Source organism: Mandrillus leucophaeus, unplaced genomic scaffold (assembly GCF_000951045.1).
Source record: "Mandrillus leucophaeus isolate KB7577 unplaced genomic scaffold, Mleu.le_1.0 Scaffold174, whole genome shotgun sequence".
NCBI lineage: Eukaryota > Metazoa > Chordata > Mammalia > Primates > Cercopithecidae > Mandrillus > Mandrillus leucophaeus.
In genome coordinates this window covers 3,887,479-3,895,879 of record NW_012101743.1, presented here as the reverse complement: position 1 = coordinate 3,895,879, position 8,401 = coordinate 3,887,479, and the positions used below count along the sequence as shown (strand labels likewise).

The window sequence follows — 8,401 nt, the reverse complement described above, 5'->3', positions numbered from 1 at the left end:
CTCCTCCCCTCCCCTCCCCTCCCCTTCTCAGAGGCCAAATAGGCAGGGTGGGTGGAAAGAGAAGGGGGAATGGTAATGTTTGGGATCTGGGTGATGAATAGGGAGAACCACTGCAAGTCCTTTCTGTGGACTCCCCCATCCCGGAGAAACCCCAGTACCAGAGTGAGCAGATCTTCTTTGCTTGGAACAGGAGCAGTGGTAGGTAGCTGGGGATGTCTCAGGATTCTCTCAGTAGCTTCTCTCAGATTGCCAGATGGAATGTTTGCAAGTGCTGCCAAGGAAACAACAATTTCAACCAATGGGAAGCATAGCCTACATGTTTCTGACTGCTTATGTTAATAACAGAGGGTAAGATGGGAGGGGGTGAGGGAAGGAGGGGATAGCCAATCACAGCAACTGTCTGACCGCAATAATAGGACCAAACTGTGGTAGCTATACCTAGCTTCTCTTCAGCTGAAGATGAGCTTGCAGGGCCATGCCAGGAAGAACAGTGATGATAAGCCTCACAGCTGGTATGTATTGGGCATCCCTATGATATGCCAGTCACTGTGTTAAGCCTTCAGTGTCTGAAGTCATTTACTCCTCACAATAGCATTATGAGGTAAGTATTAGTATTTGCATATTACAGTTGAACAGACTGAGGCACAGCAAGTACTGTCCCAAACTCAAACCCAAAGCTGTCTGACTTCATTGGCTGAGCTTTTACTTTTTCATTTCCAAATTCTGAGGTTAGGACTTCCCATGTGTACTTCATTGCTTTGCAAACCAAAAAGTTGTCTGAAACAGGTCTCAATTTACCAGTTTATTTTGCCAAGGTTAAGGATGTGTCTGGGAGACAGGTCTGTGCCTTTCTCCAAAGATGACTTTGAGGGCTTCAGTATTTATTTATTTATTTGTTTGTTTGTTTATTTAAAGACAGGATCTCACTGTCACCCAGGCTGAAATGCAGTGGCACAGTCATGGCTCACCCCAGCCTTGACTGCCTGGGCTCAAGTGATTCTCCCACCTCAGCCTCCCAGGTAACTGGGACTATAGGTGTGCCACCACCACACCTGGCCAATTTTTAAATTATTTATAGAGACAAGGTCTCACTCTGTTGCCCAGACTGGTCTCGAACTCCTGAGTTCAAGCTATTCTCCTGCTCCAGCCTCCCAAAGTACTGGGATTACAGCCATGAGCCACCTCACCCGACCAGGCTTCAGGTTTTGTTTGTTTGTTTTGAGACGGAGTCTCGCTCTTGTTGCCCAGGTTGGAGTGCAGTGGCGCGATCTCGGCTCACTGCAACCTCTGCCTCCCGGGTTCAAGCGATTCTCCTGCCTCAGCCTCCCAAGTAGCTGGGATTGCAGGCACCCACCACCACGCCCACCTAGTTTTTGTATTTTTAATAGAGACGGGGTTTCACCATGTTGGTCAGGCTGGTCTTGAACTCCTGACCTTAGGCGATCCATGTGCCTCGGCCTCCCAAAGTGCTGGGATTACAGGTCTGAGCCACCATGCCCAGCCCAGGCTTCAGTATTTAAAGGAGAAATGCAAGGGCAGGTGCAGTGGCTCACGCTTATAATCCCAGCACTTTGGGAGACCAAGGCAGACAGATCACTTGAGATCAGGAGTTGGAGACCAGCCTCGCCAATATGGTGAAACCCCGTCTCTACTAAAAATACAAAAATTAGCTGGGCATGGTGGCGGGCACCTGTAATCCCAGCTACTCGGGAGGCTGAGGCAGGAGAATCGCTTGAACACGGGAGGCAGAGGTTGCAGTGAGCCGAGATCGCGCCACTGCACTCCAACCTGGGCAACTAGAGCAAGACTCCGTCTCAAAAAATAATAATAATAAATAATAATAAAGGGGAAATGCAAGCTTGAGGGAAGAGAGGGAAGGTATGGTCACATTATTGAATCCATATGTTGCAAGAGAAAAAGAGCAGGTAGGGGAATCAATTACATATCCGTCTCCTGCTCATTAAATCAGCACTTTACATAAGATAAAGTAAACATAGAGTAGCTACAGGTGAAGATATTTAACCTGTTATTTGTAGCTGTCTGCTCAGGAACAAAAGGAAAGGCAGCTTCTTGCATGACTCAGCTTTCAGTTTAATTTTTTTTCCTTTTGGCAGAGTGAATTGGGGTCCCAAGTTTTTATTTTCCTTTCACAGCTTTCAAAGATGTCTTTTATGAATCAAAGATGAAAGAGATATAGTGCTTATCAGCTTACACTCAGGAACAATTTAACATTTTTCTTTCTCAGTTCCCTTGCCTATAAAATGGGGTTAATAACAACGCCTACAGAATAGGGGTTTTATGGGGATCAAACCAGATAATTCACGTGAAGACCAAGAACAATGCCTGGTACATCATAATCTCGCTCTATAATGATTAGATAGCCTTTCTTTTTTTTTTTTTTTTTTTTTGAGACGGAGTTTTGCTCTTGTTGCCCAGGCTGGAGTGCAGTGGCACTATCTCGGCTCACTGCAACCTCTGCCTCCCAGGTTCAAGTGATTCTCCTGCCTCAGCCTCCTGAGTAGCTGGGATTATAGGTGCCCGCCACCACGCCCAGCTAATTTTTGTATTTTTTTGTGGGGACGGGTTTTTGCTATGTTTCCCAGGCTGGTCTTGAACTCCTGAGTTCAAGGGATCCGCCAGCCTCAGCCTCCCAAAGTGCCGGGATTACAGGTGCGAGCTACCACACTGGGCCAGGATTTTTTTTTCCCCCTTGTTTTGTTTTCATTTTTCTTTTGGTTGGGGGAGGGGAGAGATGGGGTCTCACTCTGTCACCCAGGCTGGAGTGCAGTGGTGCGATTACGGCTCACTGCAGCCTCCACCTCCTGGACTCAAGTGATCCTCCCGCCTCAGCCTCCCAAGTAGCAGAGACCACAGGCACACACCACCACGGTCAGCTAATTTTTTGTAGAGGCTAGGTCTATGTTACCCAGGTTGGTCTCGAACTCCTGACCTCAAGCGATCCTCCTGCCTCAGCCTCCCAAAGTGCTAGGATTACAGGGGTAAGCCACCCCAACGGGCTGGGAGTAGGATTCCTTATTGCCCAGAGGAGACAAACACAGGCAAAATGCTTTCGTGGAGGGAACCTGGAGAGATTTCCCAGCAGATTAGAAAGGCTCCTTCTTTGAAGCAGAAGCTTAACTTCTGTGTCCAGAACTTTACCTCTTACCCGCAGCCAAGCCCCTTACTGAAATGCACAAATTTTGGTTTCCAGGGCTCTGTAGGTCGAGAGGTCTTTTGAATCCTCACGCAGCGCGGAGGACAGGTTCTTCCACACTACTCCCTGCTCAGATGCTAGTGCAGGTATGAGTGGAGAAAATGGCTTGCAAGCCGAGATGGAGGGGAGAGCTGGGAGGAGCAGGTGGGGCAGAGCAGGAGAAGCTGGCTAGAGGCTTGCCAAGCTCAGCCCCTCCCTCCTCGGGAAGAAAACAGACTTGGCTGCTTGGGAAGCCGTAACTCCCACCCGACTCCCCACCCCCCGCGCCACACCCCCGCCACGGGCCTCTGGAAGCATCCGGACTACGGGGGGCAGGGAGGCGGCGCCGGCTGCCGGCTGGCGCGTGGTCCAGCGATGCGCCCGCGTTGTTCTGAAAGAACGTGGAGACTGCACCAAGACGCGGCCGCCCCAATAACAAAAATTAGCCGAGCGTGGCGGCGCGCTTCTGTGGTCTCAGGTACTTGGGAGGCTGAGATGGACGATCACTTGAGCCCGGGAGGTCGAGGCTACAGTGAGCCATGATCGTACCACCGCATTACAGCCTGGGCGACAGAGCCAGAGCCTGATGCAGGCCTGGCCACGTGGAGTGCGTCTTCTCCGTTCCCCAGGAGCCGATGGGCGGGGCGGGTCGCAAGTACACTGACCTACTGTCCTGGGCTTTCCGAGGCTGCCGGGAGCTAGACAGACCGCCAGGGGGCGAGAGGGCCAGCGCCTCCCTAGTCCTGCCTGTGGGGAGTGGAGGGGAGGGGGGAATTTGTATCAAGGATGTCGTGCTCATTAGAGAGAACTGCTTTGGAGAGCCTTGCAGATCCACACACTCTACTCTTTTTTTTTTTTTTTTTTTTTTTTTAGTTGGAGTCTCACTGTGTCGCCCGGGCTGGGGTGCAGTGGCGCGATCTTGGCTCACTGCAACCTCCGCCTCCCGGGTTCAAGCGATTCTCTTGTCTCAGCCTCCCAACCGCACTCAGCTAATTTTTGTATTTTCAGTGGAGACGAGATTTCACCATTTTTGTCAGATTGGTCTCGAACTCCTGACCACAAGTGATCCGCCCGCCTCAGCCTCCCAAAGTGCTACGATTACAGGCATGAGCCATCGCACCTGGCCCACACTCTCTTAGCTGCTTCTTCTTTCTTCTTTCTCCTTCCCCTTCTTTTTTTTTTTTTTTTTTTTCTTTTGAGACAGAGTCTTATTCTTGTCGCCCAGGCTGGAGTGCAATGACACGATCCTGGCTCACTGCAACCTCCCCCTCCCGGGTTCAAGCGATTTTCCTACTTCAGCCTCCCGAGTAGCTGGGATTACAGGCACGCACCACCACACCCTGCTAATTTTTGTATTTTTAGTAGAGACAGGGTTTCGCCATGTTGGCCAGGCTGATCTCGAACTCCCGTCCTCAACTGATCTGCCCACCTTAGCCTCCCAAAGTGCTGGGATTACAGGTGTGAGCCACTGCACCTGGCCTAGTTTCTTCTTGAACTGAAGAAAATCCAGGGAGATGCCCTAGGCAGGGGTAGTCTACATCACAGGACAAGGAAGAGAGGACAGAGCCCTCTCTTGGGACTCCACACCCTGGGCCTTGAATTATACTCTTTTCCACCTATGCCTCATTTTCATTCCCTCTCAGTTTCTTTCCTCTCCTCCCCTTATACTCTCATGCTCACCCTTTCACCCCTTCCCTTATTTTTTCCCCTTCTTTCTCTTCTACCAATCTCTAGCAAGGCTGATGCCACTTAGCCACAAACCTAAGCTAAACGCTGACATTCTCTGCTTGTCAAATGAACCCAGTTGGCCACCATGTATCTTTTAAGGGACTGTAAAGTGCGCAGGTGGCAGGAATTGTGAGAAGTAAAACTGACTTAAGAGGTTCCCACCCTCGATGCACTTACAGTGTAGTTGGGAAGACAAAGTGTGTTCACATGAAAAAATAGCAAGTAAGTCAAAGCAGGGGACAATGAAATGCTTTCTTACCCAAAACATGAGGCATGTTGGATTTGGGCAGGTTCTGTTACCACTAGAGGGTCTTTACTGCAAATTGTCCAGGTTCTTGGCGTTTTGAACAAAGAATTGGACAAAACGCACAGCAAAGCCAGGAAAGAAAGAAGCAAGGAAAGCAGAGACTTATTGAAAGTGAAAGTATACTCCACAGTGTGAGAACGGGCGGAGCAGTGGCTGAAGGGCCCTGATACACAATCTTCTGGGGTCCAAATACCCGCTAGAGGTTTACCATTGGTCACTTGGTTTTCACCCCTATGTTCATGAAGTCGCAGCCCACAATCAGAGGCTGAAGTTACAAAGGTCACACTCCTATGCAAACATCTTATTGGTTGTGAAAAGCAGCCAATCAGAGGCTAGAGTGAAGTTACAAAGTTGCCCTTCTATACAAGCGAAGACTTGGCCCCCAATCCGTCTGATTGGTTAGGATAGCAACCAATCAGAGGTTGAAGTGAAGTTACAAAGTTACGCTCCTATGCAAACGTCTGATTGGTTGCAAAAAGCAACCAATCAGAGGTACTTTCAATTTCCCATCTGCTTTTTTCAACCAATCAGAGGTAGTTTCAATTTCCCATCTGCCACACAGAAAGGTGGGGGTTTGCAAGGGGAGCAACCTCTGGTTCTTTTGTTACTTAGGCGTGGAAAGTTAGGGCTTTCCTTTCAATTTAGTTATAGGAAGTCAGCGTGAAATGGCCTTAGGTTCCCTGCCTCCAGACCCTATTCTCCTGCCTCAGTTCTAAGCAAGTGACTTTGCTTCACGTCTCAAAGGCCACCAGACTGCCCTAGTGGGAGTGAAGAAAGAGGGAGGAGGTGGTAGGAAACCAGGGCCTTTCCCAAGCAGAGGGCCATCCTCTAACAGTAAAGGCCACAGACCTGAGTACTGTGGTAGTCAGGCCTAGGTGGGTGGGTCCTTGAGAGTCATGATGTCACAAAAACCTCTCAGAATATCCTGGCCATCCTTGAGCATGAGTACCTCATTGAATAGTGCCTCCCTCAGAACAAAAGTACTATGGCAAAACTGTTCCTGATGACTGGATTAAAAAACATTTTTTTATTATACTTTAAGTTCTTGGGTACATGTGCACAACCAGCAGATTTGTTACATATGTGTACATGTGCCATGTTGGTGTGCTGCACCCATTAACTCGTCATTTACATTAGGTATATCTCCTAATGGTATTCCTCCCCCTCTCCCCCCACCCCACGACAGGCCCCGGTGTGTGATGTTCCCCACCCTGTGTCCAAGTGATCTCATTGTTCAATTCCCACCTATGAGTGAGAACATGCGGTGTTCGGTTTTCTGTCCTTGTAATAGTTTGCTCAGAATGATGGTTTCCAGCTTCATCCATGTCCCTACAAAGGACATGAAGTCATCCTCTTTTATGGCTGCATAGCATTCCATGGTGTATATGTGCCACATTTTCTTAATTCAGTCTATCATTGATAGACATTTGGGTTGGTTCCAAGTCTTTGCTATTGTGAATAGTGCCGCAATAAACATTCGTGTGCATGTGTCTTTATAGCAGCATGATTTTATAATCCGATGGCTGGATTTTTGATAGTGATGTCTTGAGGTTGAGATCCACGGTCATAACGAGAGTGGGCTGCTCTTGTAGGCACTGTATGAAAACTCCAGGGTTTCCCTAGAGACCAGACCAACCCCACCCCAAATACTAAGTTCTTAGATGTAAGAGAGAAGAGGAAGCTTCTGGTAGCTGGGGTGACTTCTGGCCTCTAGAAACAAAGTGTATTAGGCTGAGAGGGAAAATCTATCTGCTGAATGAAACACTCCCCAGCAACATGGCAGGTGGTGCACAGCAGATAGGCACAGTATACCAGAGAAACTCTGTTTTTTTGTTTGGTTGGGTTTTTTTGTTTTGTCTTGTTTGTTTGTTTTGTTTTTTGAGATAGAGTCTCACTCTTGTTGCCCAGGCTGGAGTGCAATGGCATGATCTCAGCTCACCACAACCTCCACCTCCCAAGTTCAAGCGCTTCTCCTGCCTCAGCCTACCGAGTAGCTGGGATTACTGGCATGCACCACCATACCTGGGCTAATTTTGTATTTTCAGTAGAGACAGGGTTTCTCCATGTTGGTCAGGCTGGTCTCGAACCCCTGACCTCAGGCGATCCACCTGCCTCGGCCTCTCAAAGTGCTGGGATTACAGGCGTGAGCTGCCGCGCCTGGCCACCAAAGAAACTCTTAACCACATGGAAAATATCTTTGTTTTCTTGGGACAGTAATGCTCAGTGTTCCCAGTGTTCTCCCTACCTTCTTTCTGTTGCCTTTGGGATTATAGTTACTTGGGGTCATAATTCAAATTGCATGGTTGTTTATAAATTTTATTGCCTGACCACTCTCCAACCCAAATATAATAATTGGTCTCTCCATGTTTGCTGGAACTGAGGAAGGCACCTACCAAGAACCAAAACAACAGATGATACCAAATGTATTCAAACTAATAAAGCAAGAGTTACTTGAGTTTATACAAGTAATATCTGCTGGGCCATTTTCTCAGTGGTGCCCTGTAAAGAACAATTATGTGTCTAATGGTGAATCAAGATTTGTGGAAATCCTAAAAGCAATTATTTGGATTTTTGTTGCAGAAGAGTCTTTGGGGTTGGACAAAGGAGTATTACAGACAACAGCATAAGACATATAGGGTACAGAAATATGCCAAAAAACTTAAAGATTACGTAAACATAACATAGGATTTATTCTTTATAGGAATTTTTTTCCCTGCCTTTTATCAAAACTGCATCAAAATGTGACAATTGGCCATATGCGGTGGCTCACATTAGTAACCCTAGCACTTTGGGAGGCCGAGACGGGTTGATCACTTGAGGTCAGGAGTTCAAGACCAGCTTGGCCAACATGGTGAAACCCCGTCTCTACTAAAAATACAAAATTAGCCAGGCGTGGTGGGGGGTGCCTGTCATCCCAGCTACTTGGAGGCTGAGGCAGAAGAATCACTTGAACCCAGGAGGCGGAGGTTGCAGTGAGCCAAGCACTCCACCACTCATACCATTGCACTCCAACCTGGGTGACAGAGTGAGATTCCATCTCAAAAAAAAAGGAATATTCTAGAGTATTCAAACCTCAGAGATAAAATATTTGGTCCGGAGGGTATGGATGAGGTGACAGAGGGAGCATTACACAAGCACACACAGACCCAAACCAATAAGCTGAACAGTCTTTC

The 8,401-nt window shown here is 48.1% G+C and overlaps 1 protein-coding gene across 2 annotated transcripts in view; it reads right to left on the bottom strand.

The window, feature by feature from the left end:
- AKAP14 (A kinase (PRKA) anchor protein 14) overlaps positions 1 to 589 on the bottom strand; it is a 33,755-nt gene extending 33,166 nt beyond the window's left edge. The window contains exons 1-2 of one of the 2 annotated variants that reach the window (XM_011977170.1): positions 439 to 589; positions 159 to 271 (exon numbers count right to left, since the gene is read on the bottom strand). The gene's annotated coding sequence lies outside the window, so the exon portion shown is untranslated. The remainder of the gene's footprint in view (positions 1 to 158; positions 272 to 438) is intronic. The other variant, XM_011977171.1, reaches the window with a different exon arrangement.
- Positions 590 to 8,401: the final 7,812 nt, after the last annotated feature.